This window comes from Vicugna pacos, chromosome 9, assembly GCF_048564905.1.
Source record: "Vicugna pacos chromosome 9, VicPac4, whole genome shotgun sequence".
NCBI lineage: Eukaryota > Metazoa > Chordata > Mammalia > Artiodactyla > Camelidae > Vicugna > Vicugna pacos.
In genome coordinates this window covers 66,696,462-66,718,436 of record NC_132995.1, presented here as the reverse complement: position 1 = coordinate 66,718,436, position 21,975 = coordinate 66,696,462, and the positions used below count along the sequence as shown (strand labels likewise).

At 35.1% G+C, this 21,975-nt stretch overlaps 1 long non-coding RNA gene across 5 annotated transcripts in view; it reads left to right on the top strand.

The window, feature by feature from the left end:
* The first annotated feature begins 1,054 nt into the window (after nt 1–1,054).
* Nucleotides 1,055–21,975, top strand: part of LOC140698273 (uncharacterized) — a 41,633-nt gene continuing 20,712 nt past the window's right edge. For all 5 annotated transcript variants that reach the window (XR_012075933.1, XR_012075931.1, XR_012075932.1 and 2 more), the window contains exons 1-2: nt 1,055–1,264; nt 13,599–13,704. This is a non-coding gene — a long non-coding RNA (uncharacterized lncRNA). The remainder of the gene's footprint in view (nt 1,265–13,598; nt 13,705–21,975) is intronic.

The following is a 21,975-nucleotide window of genomic DNA, read 5'->3' as shown; positions in this document are numbered from 1 at the left end:
TGTCAAATTTGATCATTATATAAATAGAGTCTTAATGTATGTGTTCTTAATGTCTTGCTTTCATTTACTAAATAATAGTTTTGTGAAATTCATTCATGTTGCTTTGTATAGCAGGTATCTGTTCATTTTTTCCCTAAGTTTTTGGTGTGATAAAACACAATGTAAAATTTACCAACTTGACCACTTTTAAGTGTTCAGTTCTTCAAAAAAGCTCTCTGCTCCTTTTTCTCTCTTCTTCCTTTTTTGGGTTTCCCATACTATGTATGTTGTTCCCTTTGATAGTGTCCCGTAAATGCCTTAGGCTCTTTTCACTTTTCTTTATTATTATTATTTTTTGCTCCTCTGACTTGATAATTTCAAATGATGTATCTCCAGGTCCACTAAATATTTTCTCTTCTGTTGATCAAGTCTGATGTTGAACACTTTTAATACATTTTTCAATTCATTTACTGTATTTTACAGCTCCAGAGTTCTTTTTTTACTATTTGTGTCTCTTTTTGATATTCTCATTTTGTTCATGAATCATTTCCTAATTTTGCTTACTTGTCTGTCTAAATTTTTGTTTTGGTTATTGAGTAAACTTAAGGAAGTATTTTCAAGTCTTTGTCTAGTTGGTTAGAAGTCTGAATTGCTCTAGGGTTAGTTTCTGGAGGTTTATTTTGTTCCCTTGAATGGGCTCCTTTTCCCTGTTTCTTTGTGTACCTGTGATTTTTACTGAGATTTGAGAATTTGAAAAAGCAGCCATTTCTCCACTTTTTAATGGAATATCTTTGAATAGAGGAAGACCTTCACTAATTAGCCCAATTTAAAGGCTCCAGGTCCTTTCAGATGTATTTTAGGAATGATGGATGCATCTTCTCTGGGCCTTTGGATGTGCTTTTTTTTTTTTTTTTTTCAGTTCCCCATCTGTACAGCTACTTTTAAGGGTCTCACCCCTGGCTTCTCCTGGTTATCTTAGATTTCTGTCGTATTCCTCTGCCCATAATCTCATGCCCCAAGATTCCAACGGAACTGTAGACTACATGTAGCTCCAGTATGTCACAATACCCTTCACTGCTTTCAGCAGCCTCCAATCTGATATCTAAACTCTGCCACCACTCACATCACTGTTCTTAGTCAAGCAGGACAGAAGTAAATCCCTCAACCAAACCCTAGACAGGCCAGAATGTGAGAAGAAAGTTTTCTCCTTTTCTTTCTGTCCCGAAGTATAAGTTGAAAATTGAGCCGTTCACTCCACGTCACACATACGTGCAACATTAAGAAGGTGGGGCAAGGGTGAGCAAAATGCCACTAATTTCCTGCCAGTTTGAAGTCAGCTTCTTCTTTGTTGGGTGTTCTTAACTGTTTTCTAGAGTTCTCAGAAAGCTATTTTGGGACATAAATTGTTATTTGTTCAGGGCCATTTTGCTGACTTTGAAATCTGTACTATTTTTGTTTAAATATATATAAAATATGTTTTTATAATTGTTCTTATGTATCTGATATTTTATATCTTGTCTTAAATGGAACTTTTAAAAGATTCTTTTATCCCGCTTGTTGCTATCATTTAGAAATGAAAATTTAATCTTAATGTTCACTATAACTTTGCTTATTAATTATAATATTTTTCTACAGAGTTTTTGAAGGGTTATTTCTACCTACAAACTGATAACATCTCTAAGTAGTAAAGTTTTTTCTCCCTTTTTATTCCTTAAACATTCTTTCTTTTATCTTTTGTACTATGCAGACTGTGACCACTTTTAAATTTTTGAGGAGAAATATTTATATGGATCCTTGAATGATAAATCATCTCAAACATAAAACTTTCAAGATTTTAACATAAAGTATTATGCTTTCTCTAAGTTTTTAATATTTAACACTAATTATATAAGAAAAATCCTATTATATATTCTTTTTTGGTATACCATGAAATAACTTATATGTATCTCTTAGGAATGTTTCTTCTTTATCCTAATACTATAGTAAATTACCTTTCATTTCTTGAATGTATAAACTTGGTTTTGATGTATTATACCTTTAATACATTTTAAAATTTATTTTACACTTAAAACTAGCTTATTACTTTCCTTTCTTACAATGTTAATGTCAGAATTTTGTATCAAGATTATGTTTGACTTCATAAAACAAGTAGTTTTTCACTCAATTTTATTTTTTGTGCTTTTTTAGTAAATTTATATAACATAGTGTTATTTCATCATTAAAAGTTCAGTGATACTGCTAAATTCATCTTAGCAAAGAATATTTGGGGGAATTTTTAATTATAGATTTAATTCCTTTAGTAGCTAAATTTTTAATCACATATTCTAATTGTACATACTGTCAGTTCACTATTTCTTTTAAAATATAGTGATATAAAGTTTCTCATATTATTCTCCTTTTTCTGTTTAGTATTTGTGATTCTCTCTTTCCTCTAATTTTTTTAAAGTTTTTATTTTGAGATTATTACATATTTACATATATTTGTAGGGAGTAATACAGAGAAATCCTGCATATCCTTCCCCTAGCTAACCCTAATTGTAACATCTTGCAACTGGAATAATTTTTAAAAATATATCATTATGATTTTTATCTTCTACATTTTATGTACATGTTTTTGCCATTAATTCAAGGCTTTGGAACCTGCTTTGGAACTGGGGAGAAAGAATTGGAGAGAGGCAGAAAAGCAGGTAGCGTTGTTAAGCTAGGAATGAAATAAAAAGTTATTGACTTGGCACTAACATTGTAAATAGAACTTTGAAGCAAGACATAATCTTGAAAGTTTTCACCTAAAAACATGAATTTAGTTGCTCCATTTTTTTCCCATCAACTTTATTTTTTTTAACATTTTTTATTGATTTATAATCATTTTACAATGTTGTGTCAAATTCCAGTGTTCGGCACAATTTTTCAGTCATTCATGGACATATACATACTCATTGTCACATTTTTTTTCTCTGTAAGTTATCATAACATTTTGTGTATATTTCCCTGTGCTATACAGTGTAATCTTGTTTATCTATTCTACAATTTTAAAATCCCAGTCTATCCCTTCCCACCCTCCACCCCCCTGGTAACCACAAGTCTGTATTCTCTGTCTGTGAGTCTATTTCTGTCCTGTATTTATGCTTTGTTTTTGTTTGTTTGTTTTTGTTTTTCAGATTCCACATATGAGCGATCTCATATGGTATTTTTCTTTCTCTTTCTGGCTTACTTCACTTAGAATGACATTCTCCAGGAGCATCCATGTTGCTGCAAATGGCATTATGTTGTCAGTTTTATGGCTGAGTGGTATTCCATTGTATAAATATACCACTTCTTCTTTATCCAGTCACCTGTTGATGGACATGTAGGCTGTTTCCATGTTTTGGCTATTGTAAATAGTGCTATGAACATTGGGGTGCAGGTGTCATCCTGAAGTAGATTTCCTTCTGGATACAAGCCCAGGAGTGGGATTCCTGGGTCATATGGTAAGTCTATTCCTAGTCTTTTGAGGAATCTCCACACTGTTTTCCATAGTGGCTGCACCAAAACTGCATTCCCACCAGCAGTGTAGGAGGGTTCCCCTTTCTCCACAGCCTCTCCAGCATTTGTCATTTGTGGATTTTTGAATGACGGCCATTCTGACTGATGTGAGGTGATACCTCATTGTAGTTTTGATTTGCATTTCTCTGATAATTAGTGATATTGAGCATTTTTTCATGTGCTTTTTTGATCATTTGTATGTCTTTCTTGGAGAATTGCTTGTTTAGGTCTTCTGCCCATTTTTGGATTGGGTTATTTATTTTTTTCTTGAGTCCTATGAGCTGCTTATATATTCTGGAGATCAAGCCTTTGTCGGTTTCACTTGCAAAAATTTTCTCCCATTCCGTAGGTTTTCTTCTTGTTTTACTTCTGGTTGCCTTTGCTGTGCAGAAGCTTGTAAGTTTCATTAGGTCCCATTTGTTTACTCTTGCTTTTATTTCTTCTAGGAGAAAATTTTTGAAATGTATGTCAGATAATGTTTTGCCTATGTTTTCCTCTAGGAGGTTTATTGTATCTTGTCTTATGTTTAAGTCTTTAATCCATTTTGAGTTGATTTTTGTGTATCGTGTAAGGGAGTGTTCTAGCTTCATTGTTTTACATGCTGCTGTCCAGTTTTCCCAGCACCATTTGCTGAAGAGACTGTCTTTATTCCATTGTATATTCTTGCCTCCTTTGTCGAAGATGAGTTGACCAAAAGTTTGTGGGTTCATTTCTGGGCTCTCTATTCTGTTCCATTGGTCTATATGTCTGTTTTGGTACCAATACCATGCTGTCTTGATGACTGTAGCTCTATAGTATTGTCTGAAGTCTGGGAGAGTTATTCCTCCAGCCTCTTTCTTTCTCTTCAGTAATGCTTTGGCAATTCTAGGTCTTTGATGATTCCATATAAATTTTATTATGATTTGTTCTAGTTCTGTGAAATATGTCCTGGGTAATTGGATAGGGATTGCATTAAATCTGTAGATTGCCTTGGGCAGTGTGACCATTTTAACAATATTGATTCTTCCAATCCAAGAGCATGGAATATCTTTCCATTTTTTAAAGTCTTCTTTAATTTCCTTCATCAATGGTTTATAGTTTTCTGTGTATAATTCTTTCACCTCCTTGGTTAGATTTATTCCCAGATATTTTATTACTTTGGGTGCTATTTTAAAGGGGATTGTTTCGTTACTTTCTTTTTCTGTTGATTTATCGTTAGTGTAAAGAAATGCAACTGATTTTTGAATGTTAATTTTGTAACCTGCTACATTGCTGAATTCTTCAATCAGCTCTAGTAGCTTTTGTGTGGACCTTTTAGGGTTTTCTATATATAGTAACATGTCATCAGCATATAATGACACTTTTACCTTTTCTTTTCCAATTTGGATCCCTTTTATTTCTTTCTCCTGCCTGACTGCTGTGGCTAGGACTTCCAGGACTCTGTTGAATAGGAGTGGTGATAGTGGGCATCCTTGTCTTGTCCCAGATTTTAGTGGGAAGCTTTTGAGTTTTTCACCGTTGAATACTATGTTGGCTGTAGGTTTGTCATATATAGCTTTTATTATGTTGAGATATGTTCCCTCTATCCCCACTTTGGCGAGGGTTTTTATCATAAATGGGTGTTGAATTTTATCAAATGCTTTTTCTGCATCAATTGAGATGATCATGTGGTTTTTGTCCTTTCTCTTGTTGATGTGATGTATTACATTGATTGATTTGCGTATGTTGAACCAGCCTTGTGTCCCTGGGATGAACCCCACTTGGTCATGATGTATAATCTTTTTTATGTGTTGTTGGATTCTATTTGCTAAAATTTTGGTGAGGATTTTGGCGTCTATGTTCATCAGTGATATTGGCCTATAATTCTCTTCTTTTGTAGTGCCTTTGCCTGGTTTTGGTATCAGGGTGATGGTGGCTTCATAGAATGAGTTTGGGAGTATTCCCTCCTTTTCAATCGTCTGGAAGAGTTTGAGAGGGACTGGTATGAGTTCTTCTTTGTATGTTTGGTAGAATTCCCCAGTGAAGCCATCCGGTCCTGGACTTTTATTTGTAGGAAGATTTTTAATTGCTATTTCTGTTTTCTTTCTAATGATCGGATTGTTCAAGTGTTCAGTTTCTTCTTGATTCAGTTTTGGTGGACAGTATGTTTCCAGAAACTTGTCCATCTCCTCTAGGTTATCCAGTTTGGTTCCATATAGTTTTTCATAATATTCTCGCATGATATTCTGTATTTCTATTTTGTTTGTTGTAATTTCTCCATTTTCCTTTCTTATTTTGCTAATTTGTGCTCTCTATTGTTTCTTCTTTGTGAGTTTGGCCAGAGTTTTGTCGATTTTATTTACTTTTTCAAAAAACCAGCTTTTGGTTTGGTTGATTTTTTCTATGGTCTTGTTAATCTCTATTGTATTTAATTCCTCTCTGATCTTTATTATTTCCTTCCTTCTGCTGCTTTTTGGGGCTTTTTGTTCTTCTTTTTCTAATTGATTCAGGTGGTGGGTTAACTTGTTTATTTGAGATTGTTCTTCTTTTTTGAGGAAGGCCTGTATTGCTATAAACTTCCCTCTTAGCACTGCCTTTGCTGTGTCCATAGGTTTTGAGTGGTTGTGCTTTCATTATCATTTGTCTCAAGGTATTTTTTAATTTCAGCTTTGATTTCCTCATTGATCCATTGTTTTTTCAATAACATGTTGTTTAATCTCCATGCTTTCCTTTTTTTCTCCTTTGTTTCTCTGTTGTTGATTTCCAGTTTCATGGCATTGTGGTCAGTAAAGATGCTTGAGATAATTTCTATCTTCTTAAAATTGTTGAGGTTTCTTTTGTGCCCAAGTACATGATCGATCCTGGAAAATGTTCCATGTGCACTTGAAAAGAATGTATATCCTATTTTTGGGGAGTGTAATGCTCTGAAAATATCCACCAAATCTAGTTTTTCTATTGTAGTATTTAATTTCTCTGTTGCCTTGTTTATTTTCTGTCTGGAAGATCTGTGTAGTGATGTTAATGCAGTGTTAAAATCTCCAACTATGATTGTATTCCCATCAATATCCCCCTTTATCTCTGTTAGTAATTCTTGTATGTACTTAGGTGCTCCTATATTGGGTGCATATATATTAATGAGTGTAATATCTTCATCTTGTATCACTCCTTTAATCATTATAAAATGTCCTTCTTTATCTTTCTTTATGGCCTTTGTTTTAAAGTCTATTTTGTCTGGAATCAGTACTGCAACACCTGCTTTTTTGGCTTTTCCATTTGCATGGAATATCCTTTTCCATCCTTTCACTCTCCATCTATATGTGTCCTTCTCCCTAAAGTGGGTCTCTTGTGTGCAGCCTATTGAAGGTTCTTGCTTTATTATCCAGTCTGCCACTCTATGTCTTTTGACTGGAGCATTTAGTCCATTAACATTTACAGTAATTAATGATAGATGTGTGTTTATTGCCATTTTGAACTTATCTTTGCAGTTGAATTGGTATATCCTCTTTGTTCCTTTCTTCTTCCTTTTGTGGTTTGGTAATTTTCCTTTGTATTATCATGGATTTTATTTAATTTTTGTGACTCCCTTGTAAGTTTTTGGCTTGTGGTTACCCTTTTTTGTAAATCTATTAGCCCATTACTATAACTGTTTTTATTAAACTGATAGTAACATGATCTCAAACCCATCCTACTGTTAAAAAAATTTAAAAAAGAAAGAAAAAAATATATTCTCTATTTCCCTCTCCCACTCTCAGTGATTTGTATGTCTTCTTTTATAATTTTATGTTTACTTTATTTGTAATTCATGAGTTATCACCTTTTCAGTTGTGAGTTTCTCATTTCTGTGGCATCCTGCTTCTTTTCTATTTAGAATAGACCTTTCAGTATTTCTTTTATCATGGGTTTAGTGTTGCTAAACTCCTGCAGCTTTTTTTTGTCTGTGAAACTCTTTATTTCTCCTTCTATCCTAAAGGATAGCCTTGCTGGATAAAGTATCCTAGGCTGCATCTTTTTTTCATTCAGGGCTTTGAATATATCTTGCCACTCCCTTCTGGCCTGTAGTGTTTGTGTAGAGAAATCAGCTGAGAGCCTTATGAGGGTTCCCTTGTAACTTATTCTTTGCTTTTCTCTTGCTGCCTTTAGAATCATTTCTTTATCCTTGACTCTGGCCATCTTGATTATGATATGTCTAGGTGTGGGTCTATTTGGGTTCTTCCTGTTTGGGACCCTCTGAGCTTCCTGTACTTGGATATCTGATCCCTTCTTTAAGTTTGGGAAGTTTTCAGTCATGATTTCTTCAAAAACCTTTTCAATCCCCTTTGATCCTTCTTCCCCTTCTGGGACTCCTATTATGCGAAGATTGGGACGCTTTATATTATCCCATAGGTCCCTTATGCTATTTTCATTATTTTTTATTTGCTTATCTTGTAGTTCTTCTGAATGGGTGCTTTCTCTTGCCCTGTCTTCTAGATCACTAATTCGTTCCTCTGCATTATCTAGTCGGCTTTGCACAGCTATTAGATCATTCCTCATCTCTGTCAATGAGTTTACCCATTCTACTTGGCTCTTCTTTATAGCTTCAATTTCATTTTTGACATATTTTATATCTCTAAACACTATCTCTTTTAATTCCTTCAGCAATTTGATCACTCCTTTTTTGAAATCTTGATCTAGTAGGCTATCGATGTCTATTTCATTGATCTTTCTTTCAGGGGATTTCTCTTGTTCTTTTAATTGGGAAAGGTTTCTCTGCTTCTTCATCTTGCTCATACCTCTCTGGCACTGTGGTTTATGGAGAATCAGTTGTCTATTTTGGATCTTAAGGATTTTATCTATCTAATGCCTATTTAGGAATAGAACTTAGGAAAAAAATAAAGAAAAAAGAGAAAAAAATAGAGAGAAAGATTTTTAAAAGAAGGGAGAAAGAGGGTTTGAAAACAGTGTATAAATAAAAGAAAATAGTGTATAATGAATAATAGAAGAGCGGGTTGAAGCAGAGTATTAATCGGGTGGAGACGTCCTTTTAAAACCTTTAAAAAAAAGGGGGGGGGGAGATGAATAGATGTGTTCGAAGCCTGTGTCTAATCAATAACAGGACATCAAAACCCAAGAGAAATAGAAATGAATTAAGAAGTAAAAATTAAGAGAGTAATTGAAAGTAGAACAGGTAAAAACAGATTTAAAAAAAACAAAAACAAAAAACAAAACAAAACAAAAAAAAAGGGGTTGTCGGTGTTCTCCTGGAGTCTGTGTGCTTTTAATGTGAAGTCCTTCCGTCTTTGTCCTGTTTTGGAAGCTCAGCTTGTTTTCATAGGCCCTCCGTTGGCACCCTCTTCTGTGCTGCTCCCAGCACCTGTCGACAAGCAAATCGTGCCTCCTCCTAACACGGGGTCAGATGCAGCTCTCCTCTGCTGCAGGCGGGTGGGTCACTGCCCCTCTGGATGCCGCAGTCAGATGTTGCAGACTGGCCAGGCAGGAGGGCGGGTCGTGCCCCCTCCCAGCACCTCCCTTAGGGGCTGTGTTCCCCTCCGACAGGCGGGGGCCCTCTCCCTCTGCCTGCGCTGCCCTGCCGGTAGCTCCGCTGCTCTGTGCGGCTGCGTGCTCCGCCCTGGTCGCGCTCCGCGGGTGGACTTGGGGAAGACCGAGGGGCAGCCTCGTCCCTGCTCCGAGCCAAGACCCAGCTCCTTGTTTGTCTTTGTGGAGCAAGTTCTCTGAGGGACCAGGATGGAAGGATCCTATCTGCCCCGGGCTGTAGGCCCGTCTCAGTCTGGCCCTTGAGGCTGCTAAGCCCTTCGGTGCAGATGCAGGTTTCGCCCCCGCCCCCGCCTGGGTGCTAAGCGCCGGAGAATATGGCGGCTGTGCCTGGGCCCCACCTCTCTTCCCCTGAAAAGTTTCCGCGGGTTTTCAGAGATGGGGGTATGTACCCTTCCCACAAGAACACATCAACCTTGCTGCTTTATGGAGGGCCCAGGTTGTTCTGTCCTGTACACCCACAGCCACGGCGCCCAGCCCCTTGCAGGCCCCCGGAGCTGCCTCCGTGCAGCCGCCCCCGTCATCCGCCCGGCTTGTGCAGCCTGGCCCTGCCCGCCGCTGCCGGCCCGCGTCTCAGGCTGGGTGTCGGGGGGACGCTCTGTGCCTGTTTAACTTAGTTCTGTCAGACCAGGGCTGCTCTGTACAGATCCGAGCCTCGGAGGCTCCCCCTCCGTCCCGCTGGCCTCTCAGTTGGAGAGGAGAGACCCAGTGAGCGAGCACCAGTCCTCCTTTGCCGCTCCCTCCCCGCGGGACCCGTCCTGCGCTGCTTTGCCTTTTGTTCTTTCTTTTTTCCTTTTCTCCTACCAGATTTTTGGCGTCTTTATCTTTTGAAGAGGGCGATGTTCTGTCGGAGTTCCGCAGGTGCTCTGGTTGGCTGAGTGGGTCTGTAGATGTGGGTCTTGGTGTATTTGTGGGAGAGGGTGACTTACGAGCGTCCTTCTACTCCGCCATCTTCTCCGTCTCCTACAGTTGCTCCTTGAACAACATGGGTTTGAACTGTGTGGTCTGCTTAGATGTGGATATTTTTCAATAGCAAATACTATGGTACTACAAGGTCCTGGTTGTTTGGATCCTATGATACAAGGAACCATGGATATAAAAGGCTGACTATGTTACATGCAGATTAAGCCTCATAGTTTTCAAGGGTCCACTGTAGTAAATTTATTAATTGTTATTAATATATTAGGATTGAATTTAATGACATAACATAGACATTTATATAAGAAATTTTCTCAAAATACAGGAAGTGGGTTTGAGCTGTTGTACTCTTTCTGGTCCAAGTTATTTGGGGGAAAAAGAGAGAACTAGGAAAAACAGATTGACAAATAATATACTTTCCACTCCCTTGATTTTGGTTGAAGGAAAATTTTAGATGAATTGAAGGGAACACAGAGGAACAGGAGATTTTTGCATCACTGTGTAATGTGGATCTATGAAGAAATAGCATTTCATTCTTAATAGCAATATAGGATAGCTTCCTCATAGTTACCTCACAGTAATGTTGGCAGTATAACTGTGTATATGAAGCTATTTTCTGTAGTCACCATCAAATTCTCCTTTAGCATGGATAAGACCCCAAATTTCACTGATACTTCCAATTGGTAATACATAAATTAGTGGAAGTGAAATGAAGTGCCATGAGGCCTGCTAAAACAAGGATTGACTTAGCCTATACCATGAGACTGAGAGAGGTGACTTCCTAGAACATGTATGAGAGCTGATTAATACCTAGAACACAGGACAGCTGAGGTGAGGCCAAATCAGCTTTGGATTATATTAGACCTGAATTCAAGACCACAGATTTCATGGTTTAGCAGCAAAACCCTGCAGAGGGCTTGTCATTGAGATCGCTTATATGTCAGTGTTTACCAGTTAATTCACTGTCAATCTTGTGTGTTTCTGCACAGTTAATCATAACAGCAGAGGAGATATGTGTGATTGAGAGGAGTCAGAAAATGAAGATAATGAAATGTATGGTCCTTTTGATAATGCATGTTTCCTACATCATTCTTTCTCCTTTTGTCTCATATTCACATTGAAGAAAAAAATATATATTGCAGCTTCATTACATGTACTCCCTTTTAATACATATGTGCACTATGTTTTTTTGCAAATGTACTTATTCCTTTTACCTCACCTTCTAAATCAGAGAATGTTTTAAAAGTGAAATAAATAGAATATATGTCTTTTAAATTCTACCCTTAATCTTTCCATGTGGTAATAATACAATTAAAAACATTGTTTGACATGCTTTGATATGAGTCATATTCACCTTGGTTTTATTTCTAAATAACCACATTTTTTTCATTTTTCACAGATATATTCATAAGTGAATAATGTGTACTTTCTAGGAAATATATTAAGTTTGAATCTACTTATTTCACTATGCTGAAGAATTTATTATTTAGTATCAATTTAATTAAAACTCAGAATGTTGATTTAGGTCACAAAGTAGGGATTTAAATTAGATGCTGTCATAAAGTGCAAGATAATTTCCCTTCAGTCAACATTTGCTATTTTTTTCGTCATTTTTTTCAGTTTCATAAGTGGTAGAGATATTTATCACAAATATATTTTAATGATGATAAATAATTCTGTGCAAATAGAATACATATATCTATATCTATATTTGTATTTGTATCTGTCTATATCTATATATGTGCCTGTATATATCTGTAGTTAGAAATTGCTCCTGCAAAGTGACATCCCACTGCTGAGAAAAAAGACCTCAAAATAGTTTTTATAGTCAAAAAGAATGTACTCTTTCATGATATCTGGTAAACTCAGTATGTGCCTTGCCATTTTAATAGGAAAATAAAATAATAATTAAAATAATCTCCGTTTATGAGTTCCTCTTGTTTTCCCTTGGCAATGAGACCAAAATAGTTAAAATGTATTTTTTGAAAGAAAGACTATGAATACTATTTTAAATGAAATCTTAATATTTTAAATACATCCAGGACTGTTCTAGTTAAAGAGATTAGTTCAACCATAGTTGTGCATGTTCATTTTCCTACACAATAATTTTTTAAGAAATATGATTAGAATTTACCCAGCATAAATTATTTGTTCTCATCTCATTACGTGCTACTTTTGGTGGCTGACATATCTCAATAAATCAGCAGTTTTGTAGCTCTAAAAATTCTAATATTCTGATTGCATGTAAATGATTAATATATTCTGATTTACCTACAATATTCAGATGAAATATAAAATATCTTGATTAGTTATGTTTTATTAAAATAATACCAGAACTATTAATAAGAATGCTTAAATAAATGAATTTGGAAATCATGCTCTCTGACATTTAAGAAGGATGTTTCCTAATATAAATGCAAACAGCAGAGAGTTTTAAATGCTTTTTGAAAAGCAATATTAATGATCTGAGATTTAAGTTTTTACTTTTTACCTCTTGGGATCACGCTTTTCATTGAGAATACAAAATTAATTTGAGAAAGCAAGAGTTAATACAAGTCTAAAGAGTGTAGACTTGTTTTATTGTTTTTATTTTTATGTAAAAAATATTTTGTTTTAGTTTTTATTTTTTTATTATGTAAAAACTAAACACCTTATAAAATGAGGAGAGGATAAGAATCCATACATAATATTTCACTGGCAGTATAAAATATTACCTGACGAAATTTGAATTATATATTAGAATTTATTTTTAATAATTCTAGCTTTCATAACTTTATTTAGCTTTCAAATAATTTATTTTACCTACCCAATCAAGACTTTTCCCTAGAAATAATTAAGTAATTCCCAGAAATAATTAATACATACAAGCTTAGGTTTGTTTTCAGGGTTGTTCTTCAGAGTGTTATTTATGAGAATGAAAATTCTGGAGGAAAAAACTAATAGTCAATAATACAGAAATGTTTGACTAAAGTGTTGTATGTATGAGCAATTACATACTAAGTAAGAATCAAATTTTGGTTAATAGTGATAAGTGAAATGTTAACGATGTAAATCAGATGAAATTTAAAAGTACAAACCTATATATAAGTCTGCTTTTTCTTAATTACATGAATATAAATCTATGTATATAAGCATAAACACACATGTACATAAACATATGTATATGTACACATGCATGCATGCATACATGTTGATGCAAATAATTCTTGGAAAGAATTATGCAAAACGTTAATAGAAGAATCAAGGTTGTCTCTTAAATTAAATATGACATGCAAATATAGTAAATACTCATTATAGCCACCGAGTTCCACAGTGCTCAGAAACTTATCCCATCCTCTCTACTCTTGTAGCTCAATTTACAGATATTGGTAAAAGATACATCAAAAATGCTCACAGTTTTAAATTGAGGTAATATACCGTAGTACTATTAACCTACAAATTGAGGTAAAGAAACATTGTGAAATATTAAAATATGATAAGACTTACATAATGGTTTTAATTTGAATATGCCTACTGCTTGGATTCAGTGGGAAAAAATTTATTTTAACTACCCGTCAGAAATTAATTGATGAATAAATTCATAGAAAAGTATTTATCATAAAGAATAGATGAACTAAGGTACATATGAAAGCTTTGGCCTTGGTGGGGAGAAATGATTTTAAGAACAGATTTTGTAACTTTTGTGCCTGAAGGTATACATTGGACCAAAGGATAGAATGTAAAGCTTCTCATCAGCATATAATGAAGCTCTGTTGAAAAGTGTTGGCTTCCTGAATTATGGAGATGGTGTCAGATAAGGTAAATTTTTAAAAATTCTTGTACATAATTATTTGATGTATATTAAGATTTCATATATCTACACTTCATACATTTTATACTTTTTCAGTTTGTATCTTACCTTCAGTGATATGTCTGCTTGATCCAAACTAAGGTATTTGAAAACTGTGGATATATATAAATCAGTGTCATATTTAAACATAGCATTATTAGCAAAAGAGTAGAGGAAGTCGTAGGAACAGTTTTGTGAAGATTGTTGAAGATTACAGGAGATTATTTTCTTTTTCCAATAATTCTTTCTTTTAATGGTACACACACACAAAAAGACTACACAAAATGTGCTGAGAAAATTTCTGAAATGATATCAAAAAGAAAGTTTTCCACAAACACACTACTCCTATATCTCAGTCCTTGAAATAGATGACTTTATGCTCATTTAGTCATCTCTTTTTAATAATCACTTTTTAGTAAACATCTGTTTGTTTTGAGAAACTATTCAGAGGGAGCCCAGCTGTTGGATTTAGAAGAAAATCAAAGCTTCTATTATAAATATGTTCTCAGAATATGAGTACTATAGTACTAGTATATTACAAAGTATTACAAATATGTTAAAAGAAAACCATGTTTAAGATTTAAAGTATGATGACAGTGATTTGAGAAATTAATATCAGCAACATAGGAAAATTACATTAAGAGAAAACAAATGAAAATTTTAAAATTGAAAAGGTCAATAACTAAAATTAAAAACTCACTATTGGAGCTCAGTAACATATTGGAGGTGGCAGAAGGAGCAATTAGTAAGGTTGAAAGTAGGCCGAAAGAGATGATCCAATCTGACAAACAGAATTAAGATAGTTTCTCATAGAACTGTGGTAGACTAGAAGAGAGAAAGAAATACAGAAAAATATCAGAAAATATAATGACTGAAAATGTTCTAAATTCAAAGAAAACATTAATCTGCACACCTAAATTCAACAAACACTACAGAAAATGAACAAGAGTTCACAACTAGACAGCACAAACGGTTGAAAGACAAAGAGAAAATCTTAAAAGCAATGAGCAAAACAGTTCATTATGTGCAGCAAACCACAAGATTAGCAACTGACTCATCAGACATATTATAGAACTCTTTTAAGGCCTCATATTAGTAAATATTAAAACAAGTGTAGATATTTTGTGGCCTTCATTTAGGACAGGTAAAAATCACTTTTCTGGTGATGCCTTACTTTGTTGGTCTTTGAAACCAAGTCTCTCTAAGAAGGCTGGCTTGCCTGGATCTGGGTGTAAACCAAAGCTTGAGGAAATATAAACCAAAGGTTAAGTGAGAATACCAGGTTGGTAACCTAAAGAAAATCATATACACAATTTGGCTTCAAATGTAGCTGGTGAGCCAGAGTACCAGAGCATGGAAGAAATAGGGAGGCAAAACCTGTTGCAGTGATTAGAGTAGATGAATGAAAGTCATCTGGAAAGACTTGGGAGTAGCATAAATGGCCCATGATTAGATTTTTTTTTTTTACTAAAGCATGATGCATAGCACACCATGTACATAAGCTGACTCATTTCAGTTGTCAGAGCTGTAGTGACAGCACAATGACCTAATCCTTTAACAGTAAATAAAGAGGAATCTACCTAAAAGACTGACGTATCAACATAGTGTACGGAAGAATAGAAGGGCAAAATAAATATAATTTTCAAAAGACTGGGATGTGCTGCAGTGTTATTCAATATCATGGAAAAGCTAAAAAGTGTGAAAAATCTTTTAAAATGTTGGATGTTACAGGGTCTCTATCAAGAAAGCAGTCAAAGTACTAGGAAAATAATCCATAATTTAAAGAGAAAGTTTTGAGAGTAGTGAGCAAATGTAGACCAAGAGTAGGTAGATTCCTGACTCAAGAAATCTGGGGAGACTTTAACTAGTTTTGAAGGACCTACTGGAGAATATTTGGGGTTTGTAGGTAAGTACTTCTGTAGGTCATAAAGATATGAGAATGAAATAATTTGTTGGAAGAAAATTGTGAAAGAAATAGAAGGGGTTTAGAACAGGTGCAGAAATAATGAACGCCAACATGGTGGGCATTTTCAATTCTTGTAGAAGAAGGGAAATATTATAGACTATGCAGTTTTTTATCAAGAATTTTTGGGAAAGGAGTAAAGAGAGAGAAAATTTTGTTTATTAAAAGAAATGTTATGTGCTCTTTAACATAAAAATAACTATTAATATTTTTGGATTATATGGAAATGTGTCTCCTGAGAATGAGAATCTGAGGTAGTAAAAATCATTTGGCCTCTAGTATTATGATTTGTAATAACTCCCCAAAAGTGCAGTAATGACAAAAAATTTTCCTCTATGTCTTGGTAAATTGTGGACATTTACTTAGAGCCCACATTAGAATAATCCTAAATTGTATTATTTGATGTAGAAGTTTAAAATTTATCATTAGAGTGAACTTGTACTTCTGAAGTTATGATGGGTAAGCAAGTGGGAGATTCCTGTCAAATAAAAATCATTCTATAGATATATTCTCTCTGTGACACATGCAGAGCTCAAGTGCCAGAACTGGGTTTTGAACACTGAGATGTACACTCTACATTTCCACTATCTCATTATTTTGACAGAGTGTCTGGGAGAGCTGGGATACACCAGCTGTAACAGGAGCTGTGAATGCTGGCAATGCAAGTATCCAAACACATAGCTCCAGAAAACTTTCTTGGATCATAATAGTCTGAGAATTCCAGCAGATTATGACTCATCAATTAGAGAGTTTGCCTTATAAGTAAGGAAAATAAAGCATCAGTGTAATATTTCTATTTTGAGTGGATCTCAGTGTAAGCCTTATGGCCACTCATAACTAAATATTTATGTGTATATATATATATTTTTTCATGTGTCACATATAAATGTAGGTAACTACTAGAGCAAACTTGACATTGAATAATTGAACTTTTGTGAGCATACTGTGATATAACTGATATTTTGCATCCATGTTATTTGCTGCAAACAGAATATTAAAATTACAGCGTAATGAATTCCCTTTGATTCCTCTCTTGTCCCCATGTATGCCTCCCATGGCTTTCCTGTTGCTTCCTGACTATTTTCCAATGTATCAATCTCTGGTGTACAGCACAATGTCCCAGTCTTACATATACATATATATATTCATTTTCATATTTTTTCCATTAAAGGTTGTTGCAAGACATTGAGCATAGTTCCCTGTGCTATACAAAAGAAACTTTTTTAAAATCTATTTTTATACATAGTGGCCAACACCTGCAAATATCAAACTCCCAAATTTATCCCCTGCCACACCCTTTCCCTGGTAACCATAAGATTGTTTACTAAGTCTGAGAGTCTGTTTCTGTTTTGTAGATGAATTCATAGTGTCCTTTTTTTTTTAGATTCCACATATGAGTGATATCATATGGTATTTTTCTTTCTCTTTCTGGCTTACTTCACTTAGAATGACGATCTCTAGGTTCATTCATGTTACCGCAAACGGCATTATTTTATTCTTTTTTATGGCTGAGTAGTATATCCTCCAGATACTGGTGGCCACATGCTGGCTCCCTCACCCTTCTCCTTCCAAGACGGCTCCATCTAAACCAGCCTTCTACAGTCAGTTAGCCTTATGTCCAGACACCCTCTTCTCACCAGAAGATAATTTTAATTCTTTATCTTAACTAAGATTCATTTAATTAAACATGTCTGCATGTTAAATAAAATGAAGGCCAGTCACATATTTTTTTAGTAAGACCAACCTCACTGAAATAACCCAGTGAGAAAGGTCTGTATTCATGGAACAAGTGAGTATCTTTAAGGAGGAATTTCAGGTCACAGTTCTGGCAGTCCATGGAGACACTGTGATCTGCATTTGTGCAAACGGTTGGGAGAAGTCTGCACTTCCCTTTTTTAACCCACGTATGCCAGCATCTATTTCATGTAGGAGTAAAACATTACATGGGTAAAGTACCCCAATCCCAGTTTTGGAGTAGAACTGTGGTACCTTTACTGTACTTCTGAATTTTCTTCTTTGTTATATGTTCTTGGAAAAGTGTCCAGGGTTTATAATCATCTCCTCTTTGCAAATTTTTTTCTCCACTTTCCCAAGAGTAGGAACATTGGCCTCTTCTGTTTTGTGATCCAGCTCTTAGCAAGGCTCAGGCCTCAGGGTATATCCATTAAATATCTGCCTGGTGAAGAAAGGAAATTTACCTGACTGACTGACATAGTTAGAAGGACTTTTTAAAACCTCTGAAGAAAACATAACTTTATTGGGAGCTCAGCTGAGCTGGAGAGAGCTAAATTCTCAGGTGTTCATGTAGCTATCAAAGCAGCAAACCAAAAATGAAAGTAATAATCAAACATTTAATAGCTTACTAGATAGCATAAGCAAGATGTTAAAACCAGAGATTGTACCTACTCGCCCTGATCCATTATCCACAGCCCAAGAACATAGCAAGTGCAGTAGGTGAGGGGCAGGTGCATTAGCACATCACTGTCCAAGGAACTTGTAGTTTTATGGACCCTAGCGCTAGGGTAGGGAACCAGGAAAGGCTAGGAGTTGAAAAGGATTGAATCAGAGAGGAGAGGGAAGAGTCTTTTCAACATTTTCCCTCCACCTCATAAATATGCCTATGAAGACTCCAGATGAAAAGACATAGGAATGAAAATACTTGGGCTAGGAATGCAAATATGTGGACAGTTGGTCCTCTGTATCCACCGAGGCAGAACCCGCTGTGGGCGTACTGTAAGGGACTACTGTATATACAAATACACAGAGGGCCCTGAATCCTTGACTGCATGCAACTCTCCTTGAGACTCTGATGCCCTGGCTGTGCACTGGATCTGGTGTGGGGATGTGCAGTTTTCCTCCATGAAGCCTGTCAGATAAATCCTTTGTGATCATCTATGGTCAGGCCTGAAAAACCTCACACAGATTTTTAGCCAGAACTCAGGCTCCTCAAACTTAAAGTGAGTTGTTAAAAATCTGCATAAATTCTTCAGGGGTTTTTTTTTGGGGGGGTTCTTTGTTTGGGGCTTGTTAGTTTGAGTTTTGCCTTATTTAACGTCTTCTCTGTAGAGAAAATTGTAAAGCACTATGTTGACTGAACACATTTTTCTCTACAAACATACAAAAAAGATCTTAAAAGACAAACATCTTTTAAATAAACAATGTACATGTTTCTCCCTATGAAACAGTTTACATAAATAGCATCCAGAATCTTATAAGCTGCCTTAAGGAAACAGAAAAAAGCCCTGTTTTACAGAATTGCCAGCACTCAGTGTTCTGTAGCAAGCCATTTTCTGTTTTAATGGTCCTTGTTTATACCAAAACACAAGCTCAGAGTTTATCTAGGCATGGCACCTCTCATAATACTCTTTTCTCCCTAATTTTGAAAATAAAATAGAACATTTTTTCTTTACAAGTTAATTATACAGAATAATAATACTGCATTCCTGAAGACTGGAGGAAAACAATTAGAGAAACTGTATTGCTTGAAATATTTTGAGGAGCATCTGGAATAAGCACAGGCTTAGTCACTCTTCACAGTTTTCTAACTCTCGAAATGATGCACAGTATACACCTAATAAACAGTCCCAGATGCATAAATGAGTGAATGAGTGCCTTCGGTTTGCTAATTTTGGTGCTCTTCCTGAATCTCTCCAGGGAATGACTTTGCTCTGGCATCCAGTGCTGTTATATTATTCTGCATGTTCTTCTCCCATTCTCTGCTTAGGTCATAGTTACAATATCCTGTGAAAAAGAGGAAAGAGACTTGGCAATTTTACAAAAAGCAAGTATGTATCAAACAGACTATTGCCACATAGGAGGGAACTTTTCTATGTGTTAGAATGTGTATAGAGGAAGATGGCTGTAGAGTTGATCTCAGCTGTATCATTTCAGTTTTGCTGCACAGGGAACTCCAAAACAAAACAAAACAAAACAGTAAACCACATAATTTTTGCTGAAATGTTTTGAGGTGTTAAATAAATAATAGTAGAATTCCTGGTGAATCAGAATTATAACTACTAAATTATGGTATAGACAAACCCTAGTCAAAAATGTCAGTGTATACAGCAAGATGATGGTAGTTAATAATACTGGATTGTGCACTTGAAATTTGCCAAGAAAGCAGATCTTAAAGCATGCTCACCAAAAACAAAACAGGAGCTATGTGTAGTAATGGATATGTTAACTTACTTGTGGTAATCATTTCACAATGTATACTTGGTGTATCAAGTTAGCACATGAATACAATTTTATTTGTAAATAAAGTAAAACCAGAAAAAAAATGAAATAAGGGAAACTGCATGTGGAATATGTGAAATGTTCCAACTTCCACTTCTACGCTGATTCTCCTGATATGACAGGAGCAAAGTTCCTCGGGGGGAAAGTGGCACAGATTGAGTCGTCACTTCCTTTGGTTTTAGCCTCATGTTTGTACCATTGCAGTTAACTCTGATTTTTTTGGCTTGTCTCTTTAGTTTGCTGCTCTGATACATAGCAGCGCAGCTCTTCCAGCTCAACTGAGATCCTGACAATAATCACGGTTGTGTTGAAAACCTCCTTTGTGCCAAGTCAAAACTATTTTGTCTCATTTAATGCTCATGACCCCCGGCAGAATAAGTAAGATTTATTCTTCCCGCCACGTTGTTTTAGAGTTGAATCTACTCACTACCACAGAATGCCTAAAGGTTCAGGGCACCTGAATAAGATTTGAGGTCCTGGTTTCGAGGCTGAGTCTCTGTCATTGTAGCTTTCCTAAATTTTAGCCTTATAAAACCCATGTTCCCACATAGTAGTCATGGCTTTGTTCAGCCTCATTTCATTGGTGAGATGTCCCATCTCAGTTTCTTGGCAGTGAGCCTCCATGGCATTTTAAACATTTCTTACTCCTTTTACCATGAGGGCACCTAGCTGTTGGCTACCTGTGTTTGTTCTTGGGCCAACAGCCCTAAGCTTCATTTCCACTTGTATTTCTTTCTGGGTTTGATGGAGGTATTTTTCTTGATTTTCTTATCTTTTATATTTTATTTACCATTGGATTGTATTTATACTTATTTGTCAGTAATTTTTTTCTGTCTCTTTTTTGTATTTTAACAATGATTATTTTTTCACTATAGTTATCAGAAATAAAAGCTCTATGTAATTGAAGTGTTGAGAATTAAAAACAAACAATAGATTTTACACATAAATTTTAATGAAGAATAATTACCTAATATTTTTGACTGAAACAATTGTTCCTCTATTCTGGTTACGTGACTGTAATTTCAGTAGCACTCACCTACATTTTTTATAGTCTCATCCACCTACATTTCAAATAAATTAATGTAATTTTTACTAGACCTATTATTATTTAGATATGCCTTTCTAGAGTTTATAACTTTAAGAACTTGATAATAAGAGTCTTTACAGTTAAAAGAGATTTTAAAATGGGAAGGGACCTTTGCATATGTAATGGTAAAAGAACCTTCTTATAGATTATTTTATCTAATTTCTGCTCATTCTGTTAATTCTCATTTTCTTAGAGTTCATTATTCTTTAGTAAACTTCAATCAAGTACATTTCCAACTACATATGAGCACATGTAAGCATGTATTTAGAGAAAAATAAACATTATCTTTAAATTTTAATGCTACACATTATTTTAAATCCCCAGATTAAGCTGCATATACAGGAGACTGTAGCTCTAATGTTTTTTGAACTCAACATTCTTTAATAACACTTTCTGAGAATATTTAAACAGATAATAATACAATAAACTTTAAAAATTCTTAGGACACTATGCTTTGTGAAAGAAGTCAGACATAAAACAATACATGTTGTATGAACTGATCAGAAAAACACATCTGCAGAATTAGAAAATAGAGTAATAGTTACCTAGGAAGAGGGGTGGGCACCATTTTTCTTTTTAGGATATGAGAATGTTTTAAAATAGACTAAAATATACTAAATTCATTGAATTTTCAGAACATAGTTATTTTGATAGAAAAATTTGATATAAAATAGTTTAACTTAAAAAAAAAATGATCTGAGGGTATAGAGTCCTGTAGAGTGGGGTTGAAGTCACAGCTTTACCGTCAACTGGCTCTGTGACTTTGAACGATTTACTTCTCTACACTTCAGTTTTTCTCATCTATAAAATGAGGTAGTAGTACTTACCCCACAATTTTGAATTAGAGTTAATAGAGATAAGGCAGGTAAAACATACTGCATCTTTTCTAACAGATAGTAAGGATTTAGTTAATGGTACAAAATCTGCTTGAGATACTTTGGCGTGTCTTTCTCT